This window comes from Copadichromis virginalis, linkage group LG20 (genome assembly GCF_057382275.1).
Source record: "Copadichromis virginalis isolate Kocher_CV1m ecotype Utaka linkage group LG20, C_Virginalis_male_GT1.1, whole genome shotgun sequence".
NCBI lineage: Eukaryota > Metazoa > Chordata > Actinopteri > Cichliformes > Cichlidae > Copadichromis > Copadichromis virginalis.
In genome coordinates, this window is record NC_140637.1 from 34179444 (window position 1) to 34194759 (window position 15316).

Here is a 15316-nt window from a genome sequence, read left to right on the forward strand (position 1 = left end):
TCACTCACTCACTCACTCACACATACACTCACTCACTCACTCACTCACACATACACTCACTCACTCACTCACTCACACATACACTCACACATACACTCACTCACTCACTCACTCACACATACACTCACTCACTCACTCACTCACACATACACTCACACACTCACTCACACACTCACTCACTCACTCACACATACACTGACACACACACTCACTCACTCACTCACACACTCACTGACACACACACTCACTCACTCACTCACACACTCACTCACTCACTCACTCACACACTCACTCACTCACTCAGACACACACACTCACACACTCACTCAGACACACACACTCACACACTCACTCAGACACACACTCACTCACTCACACACACACACACTCACACACACTCACTCACACACACACACACACACACACACACACACACACACACACACACTCCTTCCTGTCCTGACCACGGTCACTGTGTGTCTGAGGTCGATCTGCTTCTACTTGGGCACAGGGGCGGAGCGTGGGGGTGGCTTACGGGGCTTAACCCGGGTTGTTTTGTCAGAAGCCCGGGGTATTTTGGAGTGTAATTTTTTCATAGTTAGATGCCTGGCTGACAACTGTATAAAACAAAAAGTACACACAATATTCGAAGCACATAGTGCACACTGTGGGAATTTACGACTGTGCGTGAATCCCCCCCTGATATTGGTATGATCCAAGCTCAGGCACTAAGCGACTGAGCGAGGGGGCGGGGGCAGCTGCTGCCCGTGAGTGCGCTGTTGGAGAAACGGAGCCAGCCATACTAAGGAGAGCTTAAGTTTGACCAGGTACCAAAGCAAATCATTCGTACTGTACAAATAATGTAAATATGACGGTGCATCACGAAAGATTGATATGAAACTGATCACTTGACCAATATTATTTTACTTGCTCTTCAAGTGAATCAACAAATGGCGAAATGAAAAGCCGAACAAATGCTATTTTTTTTAGAGAGTCTTAGCTTACGTGTGTTTATTTCATATTTTCAGTTCTTACCCTCCCCGACTAAATCGGTTTCAGTTATGTACTGAAATATAAGAATGGACATTAGAGGCTTCTTTCAAAGAAAAAACTCAGGTAAATGTTATTTTATATATTATACTTTGTATGTTGTTCAGTATATTTCTATGCAAAACAAGAGGGATTTCAGTACACAGCAGGATATTCACATTTGTAACCAGATATTTACATACACTTTAGGGAGAAAACATAAAACATTTTTACTGCACAACATCAATTTAGAGTAAATTTTTGTTTTAGATAAATATTGAAATATATTTTGAATTAGTTAAATTTCAGAATAAAGAGAGACAGAGCTGTCTATTTTTTATCACTTTCATCAAATGTAGGAGCACATGTACACTAAATTTATTGTTAATTAATAAGAAAACTCCAGACGATTCCATTCTGAGCTGAAGAAGCTTCTGATAGGTTAGTAGAGTCCATGTGAGTAAATTGGTGGCACAGCTGTGGATGCATATAAGGCAAAACACAGAGCCTGTTTCTGTGACATGGGAACATCAAGAGATGTCAACCAAAACACCAGGAAAAGAACTGTGGAGCTCCATAAGTGTGGCTCAAGTTTGAATACAATTTGGTGCCATTTGCAATTAAGAAATACAGATAGTTTCTCTCTTTACTCTTAAAGTTAACAAATATGTTTTTATATTTATCAATCTAAAAAAATAAACATTTAGTCTGATTTGATGTTACAATTAAAAAAGTGTTTTTATCTGAAGAGTAAATATCTGGTTTCAACTGTATATTTGATGATTGTCAGCACAAAGAGAGGGAGATGGAGAATGAGGACAGAACAGATGAACAAGAGCAGGTGAGACACACATGTTAGTCAAATGGTTGTTTACCACAAGTATCACCGTATCATAGGTCCTCATGTATCTCGTACCTAGTGTTTCTTTTTAGGTTTGTTATTTTTCAAATTCTGTATTTATTAAGTTCTGCAGCTTGTTTGCACAACAAGGCTAAATAATTATATAAACTTTTCTCAATCTAAATAGTGTACTTTGGTAGAATTAAAAAATAAGTGTAGTGCAGGTCTATGATGATTTTTAGTGCTACTATCATCTAGTTCTGATTCTGGTTCTGTCTTGGTTAAGTCCTCAGTAGTCCTGATTTTGAACTGTTGTAGTCCTGTTTTAATTCTGGATCAGTTCTGGGTCTGGTTGAATTGGGGTTTAGTCCTCGTGTCTTGATGCAGCCCTGACCTTGTTCTGCCTTGCTGCTTAATTAAAAAACTAGTTTAAGGTGTCCTGCACATGTGATATATATTTTTCCCTATATGAAGTCATTCTTTTTTGAACAGAGCCTATTAATCTTTTAGTCATTTCTACACCCCCCCCCCCCCCCCCCAAAAAAAAAAAAAAAAAAAAAAAATCCCACATGCATACTACTCTTTGGGCTAAGCCCCGGGTGTTTCAAATGTCTGGCTCCGCCTCTGCTTGGGCAAAAACCCAGAACCTGTTCAAATGGTCGTCATGTTTAGTGGGAGGAGTCATCTCTGTGAGGTCGTCGGTTCTCGTCTCCGTGGGAGACAGAGTTAAGGTGGTTTTAAGGGCGGAGGAGGTGGTTTGACACACGCTCTGCGTGCTTTGGGAAAAGGTCGGGTGAGGCTGATTGTTAACGTGGAAGAACAGAAGTCGCTAACGGCCTGACAGCAAAGCTGGTTAAAGGCCCGTTCGCCACAGCGGGAAATCTGCCGGCGAGTGACCTTTGACCTTTAGATGCAGATGTACAGCTGAGCCTGGTCCCGTGGAGGTCTGAGCTCTGCACAGCTACGTGGTTGAGTTTGTGTTTGTGATGGACCAGTTTGTGTCTGAGTGTGTTGCTGGGTCTGGTGCTGGGATGTCCTGCTTGGAGACTGAGCGTCTCTGATAAACCTGCTGCATGAGGGATGATGATGTGATTCTTCCTCGTTGGTGTCGGACCTTCTTCTCTTTGATGAAAGCCCAGTCTGGATGACCACATGTTTGTGACTGCCCTGGTTGTATTTAATTATGGAGGTAAGGTGGTGTAACAGTGTGCAGGTGTGATCGGGGCGAAGCTTCTGTTTTCTAAGCAGGGGTCTTGTTGTGGTCGCTCTCTGACCGTCTCCACTCCCTCAGCATGCAAGCGTCAGATCCAGGGGAGTTTGCAGAGCTAGGATGGTGGTGGTGTTTTGAAATGTTGTAGGTGGCTGACTTTGTACTGCTAACAGTGGGTCTGAGTGGGGCTCCTTCTTTGTGGAGTATATAGAGGGTATAGCACCCCCTGGGTACAGGCGGTGGTATGTAGGGCGGAGAGTGTCAGAATCCTTCTTAAGTTGTTCCAGGGAACTGATGACCTTCTTTTTGTAGCTGCTTTCACTTTGAGGCTTCATAGGTGTTGTTGTCGTGACAACAACGTGGCGGCCTCCTTTTCTTCATTGTGAGGTTCGACAGAGGAGCTTTTGCACCGGAGAGGTGTGGCTGATGCTTTCATGTGGTTCTGCTTCAGGTCGTTTCCTTGTGTCTGTGACGAGCTCCACTGTCAGCAACTCCAGTCCTTCAGCACCTTTGATGTAACTACACAATATGACTCCTTATCTGACGTCTACTTCATGTTTTTATCTGAGAAGCTGGAGCGAGTTTTCATGGCTAGTTTTTTACCTTCGGCTCAGTAGAATAACGGCAGACTGAAACCATCACCGGGGTCATCCTCCCGAACTCAGCGAAGGTCAGCAGCTGCTCATCGATTATCCCGGTGTGTGTGAGGGTTTTATAAGCTGACAGACAGGAAGCAGACAGACATGCACTGCCTCTGTGCTACCTCTGCTTCATTACAGTGTGTACATGTTCATGAACACACACACACACACACACACACACACACACACACACACCTCCTCCTCAAGGCTGGTTTTCTGAGCGATCAATATTCTGCAGTGGAGCAGCCGGCCTGCACCCTGCTTGTGTGCGTGTGTGTGTTGCTTCTTATCAGTACCTTCCCCTCTCCCTCTGTTCAGAGGTGATCCTCTTCCCTCCGGCCGTCATCGATCTTGGGATGCTGCTGGACTGGATGCTGAGCATCGGTCGGATTTTCCGCCACGTGTCCGTCCAGCCGACGTTTAAACGTGGCTCCCGTCACTTCCTGTATGCTCCTCTTCGGTGGTTAGGCGTTGCATCCTTTGCTCGGTCCCAGGAGGCGGTGAGATGTCTGCGGTGATTACGGTGACGCTGCCGTGCACCTTCGGCACCGCGGCCTCTTCAGTGCACTGATTTTCACCGCGACCGCTCAATCGAGACGATGACTCACTGAAAGCAGCTTTCAGCACACAAACGGAGCCGAGCTCTTTGTGTCTGAGTGGGTTTCATTTATCCTGCTGCAGGCGGGATGTTCTCCTGCTGTTCTGACTAAAACCGACGGGTTTAATGTGTTACGGTTCTCTGCTGGGCACATGCACACCTCTGCCAAAGCTGAGACGTCCCTCCTGAAGGACGCGGCCATCATGACGTCACCTGCTGGGTCGTGGCGTCTGAAGCTGCGTGTTTTCGTCATGACCGTCGTGGTCCATCCACTCATATGGATGGACCGCTCATCCGTCCATCAATCCAATCCTCCACCCATAGATCCATCTATCATCCACCCATCCGTTGGGATTGATGAGGACAGTTGAATCTGCCGTGTCCAGAGTGGAGCGGTTGTAGCTACTAAATGAAAGGATTTGTTTTTAAATGATTCTATTTTTTTCCTTTGTGTCAGAAATGGATTACAGCATGTTCACATCATTAAAACCCAAATCTAGACAAACTGGTGACTCCAGCAATCAACTTCTGAGCAAATATCTGGTTAGTAGATGTGGAATATTTTGTATATTTCACAACGATGAGGAAGTAAGACTAAAATCAAAGCTTCTGGTGTTACAACAGACACGCTCTTTCTTTGTCCTCGCCCACAGTGAGCCACTTCCTGTTCACGCTGGAGGAGACAACCAGGGAAAATACAGCTGCTCCATCACTCGTAGATAAACTGGCACGTGTTTAAAAGTTCAGCACGTTTCGATGTTTCTGTTAATGAACAGTAACGTTAAAAACCAAACTGAGGTGGTGGTGTAACCACTCGGTTCACCAACACATGCTCATAAAGTAAAATGTCAGCACGAGCTGCAGAGTGAAGATCCCTGTAGTGGTGGTGGTGATGATGAAGGGAGTAGATGATGACCAGTAGTTTCAGGCTCATTTCTTAAATTTATGGAATCAGAATTTTATCAAATCAGCATCATTAGAACAGACATCAGTTTCTGTGGAAACCACAGACATGACAGTGAGGGGGAGGAGGTGGGGGCAGGATGAAAACGTGAAATCTGTGGAGGTGGGGGAGGTGGTAATGGAGAGTTGATGGAGGAGGAGCTGGCAGGATGGGGCAGCAGGAGGAGATGGGTAAAGGGATGGGGGGAGGGAGGCAGCAATAGGGGGAGATACATGGGGGGCTTGAAGGTCCGGCTCTGCAGCACCGCGGCCTCTAAAACAAAGAGAACAAAGAACGAGGCGCACCGCCCTCCTCCGCCCCTCCGTGTGAGGCGAGAGACGTCCACCTTAATTGATTTTCTTAATGAAATTCATGTCGGCCGCTCCGCCAGGAGAGAGGCGCAGTTTGTGTACCAAACATGATGTGCACTGACAGGAACAAGCCGTGTCTCCTTTCAAAATAAAATGTGCAGCAGCTCTTTTTGTGTTTGACAGATTTAACATCGTTAATAATCATCACAGTAGCTTTAGAACTGTTTCGACTCCACATCCACACATTTTGCTTCCAGAAGTTTGGACGAGGGCGTGCCCAGTAACATCCAATCAAAATCCTAGAATCTCACTGTGCACCAAACCCGAAGCTCCGCCTTCTTGCACGGTCCAGAGCTCAGCAGCCGAGGTGAGGCGGAGCTCTTCACGACCCGATCCCGATCGAACTTCCATCCACCGAGGTCAACATCGTCATTTACTGGTGGAAAACTGACAAGAAGCCATTTGACTTCTGACCTCTCCTTCGAGGTTAAGGATAACGGTTTCTTACTGCAATTGTTTGAGAGCATCCAGGGATGATACTGTTTAATTATGTAATCTGATTACATGCAAAGCAATTATTTTATTTGGAGAACAAACTTTTTTTCCTTGATGTTACGAAACGACTGAAATGAATTCAGTACGAGAGACGTTTTCATCCACATGAATAATAAAAAGATGAAGGATGTTTGGTGATTGGCTCTCAGGTAGGTGTGGTTTCTTAAAGTGACCCTGGTCCCCTCGGGTCATGAGCCGGGTCAGCGGCTCACAGTAATCCAATGATTCTCCATCACTTCCTGTCTGTGTTTCCAGCGTCAGACAGGACACGATCCGCCGCTTCATCACAAACGCTCCTGTTCTCTGTCTTCCTCATAGTGAAGCTCCATGAAAGACGGTTCAGGGAACTTTGACGGCTGCCCCCTCGCGATGTTGGCGCAGCCAGACGGACGGCTTATCGTCCTGACTTTGTGTTACATAAGCTGCCCACTACCTGAATTAATAAGCTCAAGTCCTCTATCTGAAGACATGCTTCTTTTAATTAAGTGTGTTTGAGCCGCCTGTGTCAGGCCTCGGGGCAGGCGTGGATCCTTAACAGGAGCACGGCGCCGCAAATGTGTGGGGAACATTTGAATGATTCAGTTTTCATTAAAAACAGATGTGCACTTGTTATCCACATGTTCTTGTCACGTGTCTGTTGCAGTGGAGTGTGTTCGTGTTAACACGGACGGTGTGAGTCCCTCAACACTCAGATTATCCGTTTTTTCAGCTCGTGGATCTCTGTGATGTCACATAGACCTGATCAGGTCGGCTTGTGCCTGTGAATGTAGCTCGTAGTAACAAACTGCTTTGATTGGTTAATAAAAGCAGATTTACCGAGTCAGGGACAGAAGCCACGCCCACCTGCTGTTCAAACCTTCTGTTTACAGCCAATCAGTGAAAAGTGTGACTGATTAACAGCAGAGTAATCATAGGCACAGCGTCACCACATGTTTAATCCTTTGTTTACTCCTGTATCACGGGTCAGGTAACCTTCACTCCCATTGGTAGTTCAGGTGGCCACACCCACTGTGCACCCTGCTCTCTGGTCGCTCCGATTTCTTTGTTTTGTGGTTGGCTGTCAGTGAGCCTGTGTCGGATGAACACCGTCTGTGATGCAGGAAGCTCCTTCTGTTTCCTTAACCGTGAAACGTGCTGTATGAAGTGAGCCGGACACGTTTGGCGGCGGCTGCTGCTCAGGAACCGTGTGACTGATGAGACACGCGTGTGCCTCAGGGCCTCCACAGACCTTATCAGTTTGTCAGAGTACACACTGAGACATTAATCTCTAATTTAGGATAATCAGGTGTTTGTCTAAGCTCAGTTTACAGTCTCAGGTTAATGTCAGTTAATGAAACGAGCCTTTATGAAATCACCAGGTTTATTATTCGATTGTTGAACTGTAGTATAAACATTCCCACGGCGGCCGATTTACGATGCGCCCTGCTGTTCCCCGTACGCTCGGCCGTTGGGTGTGAGTGGGTGATGGATGCTGGCAGCCGGCTTCAGCAGCTCCGCCTGTCAAGAGGTTCCTGCCGCAGGTGACATCCAGGTGAAAGACCGTCAGGTCTAACGTGGAGGGTCAGGTTACGAGTACGTCTTCTCTACGTGTCCTCGGCAAGTGAGCGGCGAGGCGTTTGATGAGGTCATCATGGCCACAGCACAGTCATTATCCGGTGGAGCTGGAGCTACAACACTTCTGTTTAAACACCTTTAATGCACATAGTGGTGTTTTTGGAACAGCTTGGTGCTCTCCTGGTGCAGCAGCACCCTAACCCTGACCCCAGACCAGCCGTCGTCTTTAACCTTAACTGTCCAATCAGATCGTCACATCCAAACCTTGCAGTTTTTCCACCTACAATCATCATAAACTACAATTACTTATTTATATGTAATATAAATGTAACTTACATCGTCGTTCCGCGCTCTCTTTCTGCTGTTTGTTGCTGACTGGCTAATGATCATTTGGTACATGAAACCTGAGCACAGCCAGAGAGTGTGGCAGTAACAAACATCTGTGCTGATTCTCGTTAGGTTTCTAAATAAAACCTGCATCCGTCTTCGTGTCTGTCTGAAAGGGCCAAATGTTTGGGAAGACAGAGATTCCTGAAAGCAGGGATGTGCTGGGAACAGAGGAGATGAGCTCCGACAGGACGAGGCCTTTTCTTCCGTTTGTCCGGTGGCTAACTCGATTAGCTTAGCAAAGGCTTCGGAGCAGATCCGGCTGCTCTGCTCTGGAAACACACACACGAAAACCAGCCATCTGAGCACTTCTACACACACACAGTAATGTGTGGCTGGTGCAGCTCTGGTTTCTAATTTTACTCCCACAGTGAAGCAGGCTGCTGTCAGTGATGGTTTCCAGAGTTCAGGGAGGAAGTGGACAAAAGAGACTCAGGACCCTGAAGGGAAACCCAGAGATCCAGTTTATAACACGGGCTCCATCACGTCACCTGCTGGAACATCGTGGCGGTCAAGTGAGATTTTGTAGTTTTTCTTCTGGAAGTTGTAGTTCAGACACCTGCAGTCCCGTTACCGAGGAGTGTGAGGAATGTTTGCTTCCTCTGAGGTGGAGGAATGGGAATAGTGAGATCATTTGTTGGTCTGTAATGCTGGAACAAACAGAGAAGTCAATAATAAAGTCAATTCAAGTAGTCACAAATACCACAGAAGAAGAAGAACAGGAAGAGACGCTGTTACAGGGCCTTCTCCATACTCAGGCTAACGTTGGTCTAACCGTCAAACCTGAAACCATCAGCACGAACACAAAGTGCAGCAGGTGACCTGAACAGGTGACAGGTCAGCTGTCAACAAAGTCTCAGCAGTTTCCTGCTTTTTCCACGAACAGCAGAACATCCTGATGGTTGCTGTGGCAGCGCTAACGATGAAGAAGAAGGCCTCTCAGCTTCAGGATATGGGAAGAGTGAAGAATGTGTTTCAAATGGGTCTTAGATGCTGGTTTGGTGTAAAATCGAGGCTGACTGGCTGACCTGCTGCGCTCTGCAGAGGTCGTGTCGTGTGCTGCCGTCACTGTTCCCTTCGTGCAGACACAAAGACGTGGTTAGCATTGTTGGGACGAGCACACGGACAGAAACAGATGAGAAGCAGCGCGGTTGCTGGGCGACAGCTGGACGCTCGGCTTGGTTTACAGGAGGAAATATTTCAGGATGCAGTAATTTATTTTCCACTAACTGATCTCTGCAGGGACAAGGAAGGGCTGTGGGTCGAGAAACCCGGAGCCTCAGAAAGAACGATTTACACCACATCTTCCTCATTTGCTCCTCCTCACCACCCACTGCTCCCTCTTCTTTCAAACCTTCACATGCTCCTCTCACCCTCCTCATCCTCACATCCTTCACAGCTTCACCTGCTCTCGTCTCCGAAACGTCTCATTTTAATCTCCTCTGTCCAATTCGTTCTCCAAAGCTCACCTCCTTCCTCTCCACTTTCTCCTCCTCTTCGTCTTCCGTTACTCGGAGTTAATCTCTCGTTTCCTGCCATCTGTAACGACCCACGGAGGTGTTTCTGATGGGACGTGTTGGTCAGTTTTTAGTTTGCATCCTTACTTTAAACCACAGGGGTGCTTGACTGCTGTGGAGCAATCATGCTTCCTCCTCCTCTTCCTCAGTTTCTCTAAGCCGCCTCCGTTGTTCTTTGGTGGAAGTTAAGGTTCTCGCTGCTTCTCTCACTCTTCTCCTTTCCTGTTAAAAATAGACAATAGAGGAAGGAGGCTGTTAATTATTCATCTGAGGTGCACTATACTGTTTTTACACCTCTCATAATCTTCAGTCCTCCTCGTCATCATCGCCATGTTGAGTCTGGGCTCAGTTTGGTTTTTCTGAACATTTTTTGTTCAACGTCTCTCGTAGTGATGGAGAATCATTGGATTACTTTATTCTGTGTGGGATGGTTTGTAGCTCATCCATGTTGGTCATTAACCAGCTAGCCCTAAAACAGAGAGTTAAGGGTCGGATCTGATCCTGAAAACCATCAATTCTCTATAATTTGAAGGTCTTAATGAGACTGACGCAGTTATTCTTGCGGGTCAAACAGCTAAAGTTAGCTACTTGTGTTAGCTTACCTGCTGTAGCGTTAATGAGCAGGCTAAGGCTAGCATATGAAATGAAGTGATATGATGTGGTGGAAAAAAGTCTTTGACCAAATTTGACTTTAGTGTCTTTTTATCTGTGTAAGAAAACAGTGCTACAGTGCTTGCTGCTATTAGCTAAAATTAGCTTATAACAGTGAATGGAGTGGCCCTCCGTGAGTCAGGTCTCCAGTGGCTAATTTTAGCTAGCTTCTATGCTAATGTAGACAAATTGCTACCTGCCTAACTTGGCAGCTAGCTGGCTAACTGTACTGTGCTCTCTGTCTCAACCCTGTGTAAAGCCTCTTTAGCTGTTAGCTTGTGTGGAGTGTTGGACTGTGTGTGAGTCGGTGTTTTGCTGGGAGCCAGTGGGTGGTGACGTTAGCATTGAGGCACTCGGATCATAAACGTCTGATCTGTTTAATGTTAACATAGTAAATATGACAGATTTGTTAAAAAGCAGACAGAAGGAAAGGCAGATGTCGGTCTGAGCATGGACACAGAGGTTAAAGTGTGTTATTGAGTTTGTGCGATGGCTCCAAACCCTGTTTCAGTGTATCTATCAGGCAGGAGCGCTCGAGTTCATTTGTATGGAAATGAGGACGTCTCATTACTGAGAACATTAATAAACAACACACACACAAGGAGAAGAAGCAGTTCGAGTTAGATACAAACTTGTACTGTTAATAGTGATTTCCAGTGTGAGCAACAACAACAAAAACTACACAAATCCACGTTAGCGTTAGGCTGCTGACGTCATAGATGCAGGATCACGACCTTCAGCCAAAGGCAGGAGTTGTAGCCCTCACACAGGACACGGATTTTTACTTCCATGATTTTGTTGGATTTGCTGACGGGAGGAGAAATCTGGAGCGACCTTTAACCTTTCAAAGACGCCGCACTGTGATTGTTCCATCTTTAATTAAAATGCTCCAAAAAGCTTCAACAGCACAAACGCGGTCCACAGGTCCAGCTTAGCCTAGCAGCTACCTGTGTCACCACAGGGGGCCACGCCCCTTATCTTGTCAGCAGGTGAGTTATGTTAGCATTCTGCTCTCGTACAGGTGAAGGCAGGAAATGATCTATAGAAACAGTTTGTACTGTAAACATTGAACATGGGACTGACTCAGTGCTGCCTCTGCTGGCTGTCAGAGGAACTGTAGGTTTGGGTGCTTTTATACTGGCTTCATTCTTTTGCTGCTTGATGACACACAGAGAGTCAGAGACACAACTTCCTGTCTGTGCACATCGCCCAGATCCTGAGGAAAGCTGGACGTGTATAAAGGTCCTGTGGGAGGAGCTGAACTGTCAGTCACCTGAGAGCTCAGTGACATCAGCAGAGCGAGCCTTCTTGTATGTGTGTCAGTGGCGTGCAGGGACTTCCCCCTGTGTAGCTGGGCTGCTTCCAGTGAGCGTGTGCAGTCATGGCGTCTGCGGTGAGGATGCTAATCCAGCACGACGAGCCCGGGGAAACTCCTCCTCCGAGAGCTGTCGTTAACAGACAGATGTGGGTCGGTGCTGCCACACAGACTCATGCAGGAGCTGCAGCGGTTGCACAGACTGCATCTTTAAATGGAAACCCTGGATTCCCCTGCAGTGTTTCACCGTTTTATTTCATTATGCAGCCGCAGCACAAAGTGCATCAGCTTTATTTCCTCTAATGCTCTGATTTAGCTCCAAAAGCCCAGATACACGCTCACCGCTGCTTCTTGGCCCTCATCATCTTATCAACAGCGGCTCTGTGAGTGAGGAGAGCACCGTGACCTCTTAAAGTTTCATTTCCACTCAGGTGAATATTAAATACAAGCCCACTAATATTTATTGAAGCCCTTTTTGCTTCATTCATCCTGAGTGCGTGAAAGCTTTTTCATTTTTTGTGCGAAGCAGCTGAGATTGATTCCTTAGATCTAAACATCTCAGTTTAAACTCTGCCTGCACCTCGACCTGCCTTCTGTGGGAACACTTTAGAGCAGTCAATGCTAACCGCGTCACGTGAATCAATGCAGAGACAGAACTACATTTATATGAATGCATCTATGTTTTAGCAGCACGCAGGAATAACCCGTGTGTTTGTGCGTTTGCATCTGTGTTGTTGGCTTTACGTCATTCGTGTTCTGCTGTCTCGTTATTAGCTCAACATTTTATGCATCGTGTTCCTGCTCCGAGTTTTGATGTCACTGCGATGTTTCTGAGGTCTCTGCTCCTCGCCTCAGTTTGTAGAACATCAACCTTCTTGGCTCGTTGTCTGTCGTCTCCTTGAATATGTCCGTAACAAGCAAAGGCGGTCGTAGTGCCTGAGATCTAATTATGGAAAACGCCGGGATGCTGATTCCAGCTTTGCACGTGTGTTTGATGGCTGGGACACAGTCAGGAGTAGCTTCGCTGCTGACAGGCAAAGCTAATAATCATCTCATTAAAATATAACGAGACTCGAACCGCCTCACATAACGTGGCACTGTGTGGGCACACGCTCGCTGTTTGGATCCCAATAAATCTGACTTTCATGTCGGGCTCGGAGCGTGAAAGCATTTGTAAGCGTGGGTAGAAACGCCTCAGCGTCACCACCCAGCGAGGTGGTCATAACCTGGCAGCTCACGCTTCCACCTGTCCGCTGTCTAACAGCACGTTAGGGCAGGAGTCTCCATCCTCCAGCTCTTCTGGAAGCAGCCCCTGGCTCTGCTTCTGGTCTCCTTCCAAGAACTTCCCAGAAACACCTCACCTGGCAGCTATCAGCGTGGAAACATCTCAGCTGCCTCCCTTCAGTGTGGGTGAGCTCCTCCTGAGTGGCCGAGCTTGAAGGCCGACCCGGACGCTCTCAGAGGAAGCTCGTTTGTGCTCCTCGTATACGCGATCTCATCCTCTCAGCCCCACAGCTCGTGGTCATGGGTGAAGGGGGGGAGGAGGAGCTGAGGGTCTGCGCCAAGCCCAAGGATAAGATAAAGAAGGATTATTTTGATCTGTGACTGTTGTTTTTTGTGGGAAAAGTCGAGTGGAGACCAATTTTAAACAACATCACTTTAACCCTTTATGACAGGTCGGAGCGGGCGCGCTCTAAGTATTTTTAAATCCCGGCAGCTCTGCAACCACGTGAGCTAGCGCAATAATTTTTGCATATGAAACCGGAGGAGTTGTACTTACATCTGATGCCATCAGCTTGTCCTCGGTCACGGTTTCCTTCCACATGTAGCTTTGCAAAAACTGCATAAAAAGCACTTGCAGCAACAAAAACATAATATTCCAGAAACATGTTTGCTGATCTGATCAGCTGTTCGTAACACTTCCTACATTGGAACAGACGTCAGCGCGAACTATCGCACGTCCGCCGTTACCTGCCCGAAACCGGAAGTGACGTCATTTTCACGGGAAATTTAGTGTTTTCCTACAGAGATATGCTGGTGTTTTTAGAAGTTTATTCCGCTTTTTTGCAATTTACGGAGTTACTATGGACCTAATGCAGACATATTATTAACATCTGGGATGTAATGGTTGTATTGATGTATAGCAACTTGAAATGCTCTGAAAAACGGCACTACAGCCTGTAAAAATACAAAGATAAGCTCTGGCGGACTTTGGTAGGTCTTAAAGGCTTGATGTCCAAAGACACGGTCTGTGACCATTTTTAAAAATCAGAATAAGCAGGATTGTAATATTAATAATAGTTTAATGAGATCTGCTGTGTTTCCCAGCGTTCTCCGCCTGAGCCGAGGAGTATTTGAGTATTTGAGGTGGAGGAAAAACAGCTCAGAGAAACGTCGGCATGCCGCTGGTGCTGCTGGCGAGGCCTGCAGGTGCTGCTCGTGTTGTTTGATTTGGCGTCTCGCTCTCGCCTCCTGCTCGCTGTTTGCTCTGATGTTTGGGTTAAACCGCGGGAGCGGGCGTCATGGTGGATCCCACGGATGCCCACATCGACAAAGAGGCAAATAAAGAGATTAAAAACGGTTTCAAACGGCAGGTAAACACAGTTTGATTCATCCAGGTGACTTTAAACAGGCATGCAGAGTGCTGTGGGTTGTCAGCAGGGAGGCGGAGCAGCTCATTGGCGAGGTGTGTGTGTGTTTGGAGATCACAGACGTGACTCGTGACACACGTCCTGCTTGGGGGCTGTTTCTTGTTTTTCTCTAATAAATCTTTAGATTGGTTTGTGTCACTAGCGATGCATCGTCGGCTGAGAGGGAACGTGTGTGATCCTCGTCTATTTCCATCTTTCATCCGTTACAGAAGACGCCAAGAATATTTGTTGATGTGGAGATGGACCGAAACCTGCCTGCTTGTTCCTGGATCTCAGATTCAGTTTCTCTGATGATGTGTCAATTTAAAGTAAAAGGGAAACACAAAGTGACGCGTGTCATTTACTCAGAGCTCGTTCGTCATGAAGCTTGAACCAATCGTCTGCTTTAAGTTTGCAGACAAACTTTATGGAACAGTTCTTCTTAAAGCAACACTTTAACTTAAACTCCTCCTGATCTCCCGTCATGGATCACCTGCCTCAGGGCTGGATGCTCGCATAAACTCGCTTTGTGAGGGGCAGCCAATGGGGAGAAAGTTTTCTTGGAGGAGGAGGAGCTAAATCAGCTTGTTTCAGACAGAGGATGAAGTGAGCAGCTGCAGGGGGGCTCAGTGTGAGTTAAAGAAGGATTATTTCAAACTGTGACTCATGCAAAGCTGCTTTGGGAGAGAGCCAGAACACACGGGTAGAATTAGGGCTGGGCGATATATCGAGTTTTTAAAAAATATCAATATAATTTTATACGAGATATAAGATGTGACAATATCCTTTATATCGATTTAGTCTATGTTACGTTATAATTAGAGTTGTGGAACCACAAGTTTGCCTCTCTTTCGTCCACTTTTGTCTCTACGCAACGTTACTCGGCCTCGCCTCTCCTTCACCGAACACAACTCCCCCTCCTCCCCCATCGCTTCACCTGCAGGCAGCGACAAGATGGACACGGCAAATCTGCGTTAACGAGTTACTGCGCATCGGCCCGTGCGTGGGGCTGGACGGCATCAACGTGTTAACGAGCTAACCGCGCTAACGAGCTAATCACGCTAACGAGCCAACCACACTAACGCCATGCAGCCCAGACCCAGACCATGAACCGATTTTAGGTGGTACACGGCG

At 46.7% G+C, this 15316-nt stretch overlaps 1 protein-coding gene across 2 annotated transcripts in view; it reads left to right on the forward strand.

Annotated features, from left to right (window-relative positions):
- The window catches only part of LOC146685277 (nucleolar protein 4-like), a 111331-nt gene that overhangs the window by 49080 nt on the left and 46935 nt on the right, over positions 1-15316 (forward strand). The gene's annotated exons all lie outside the window — the stretch shown is intronic.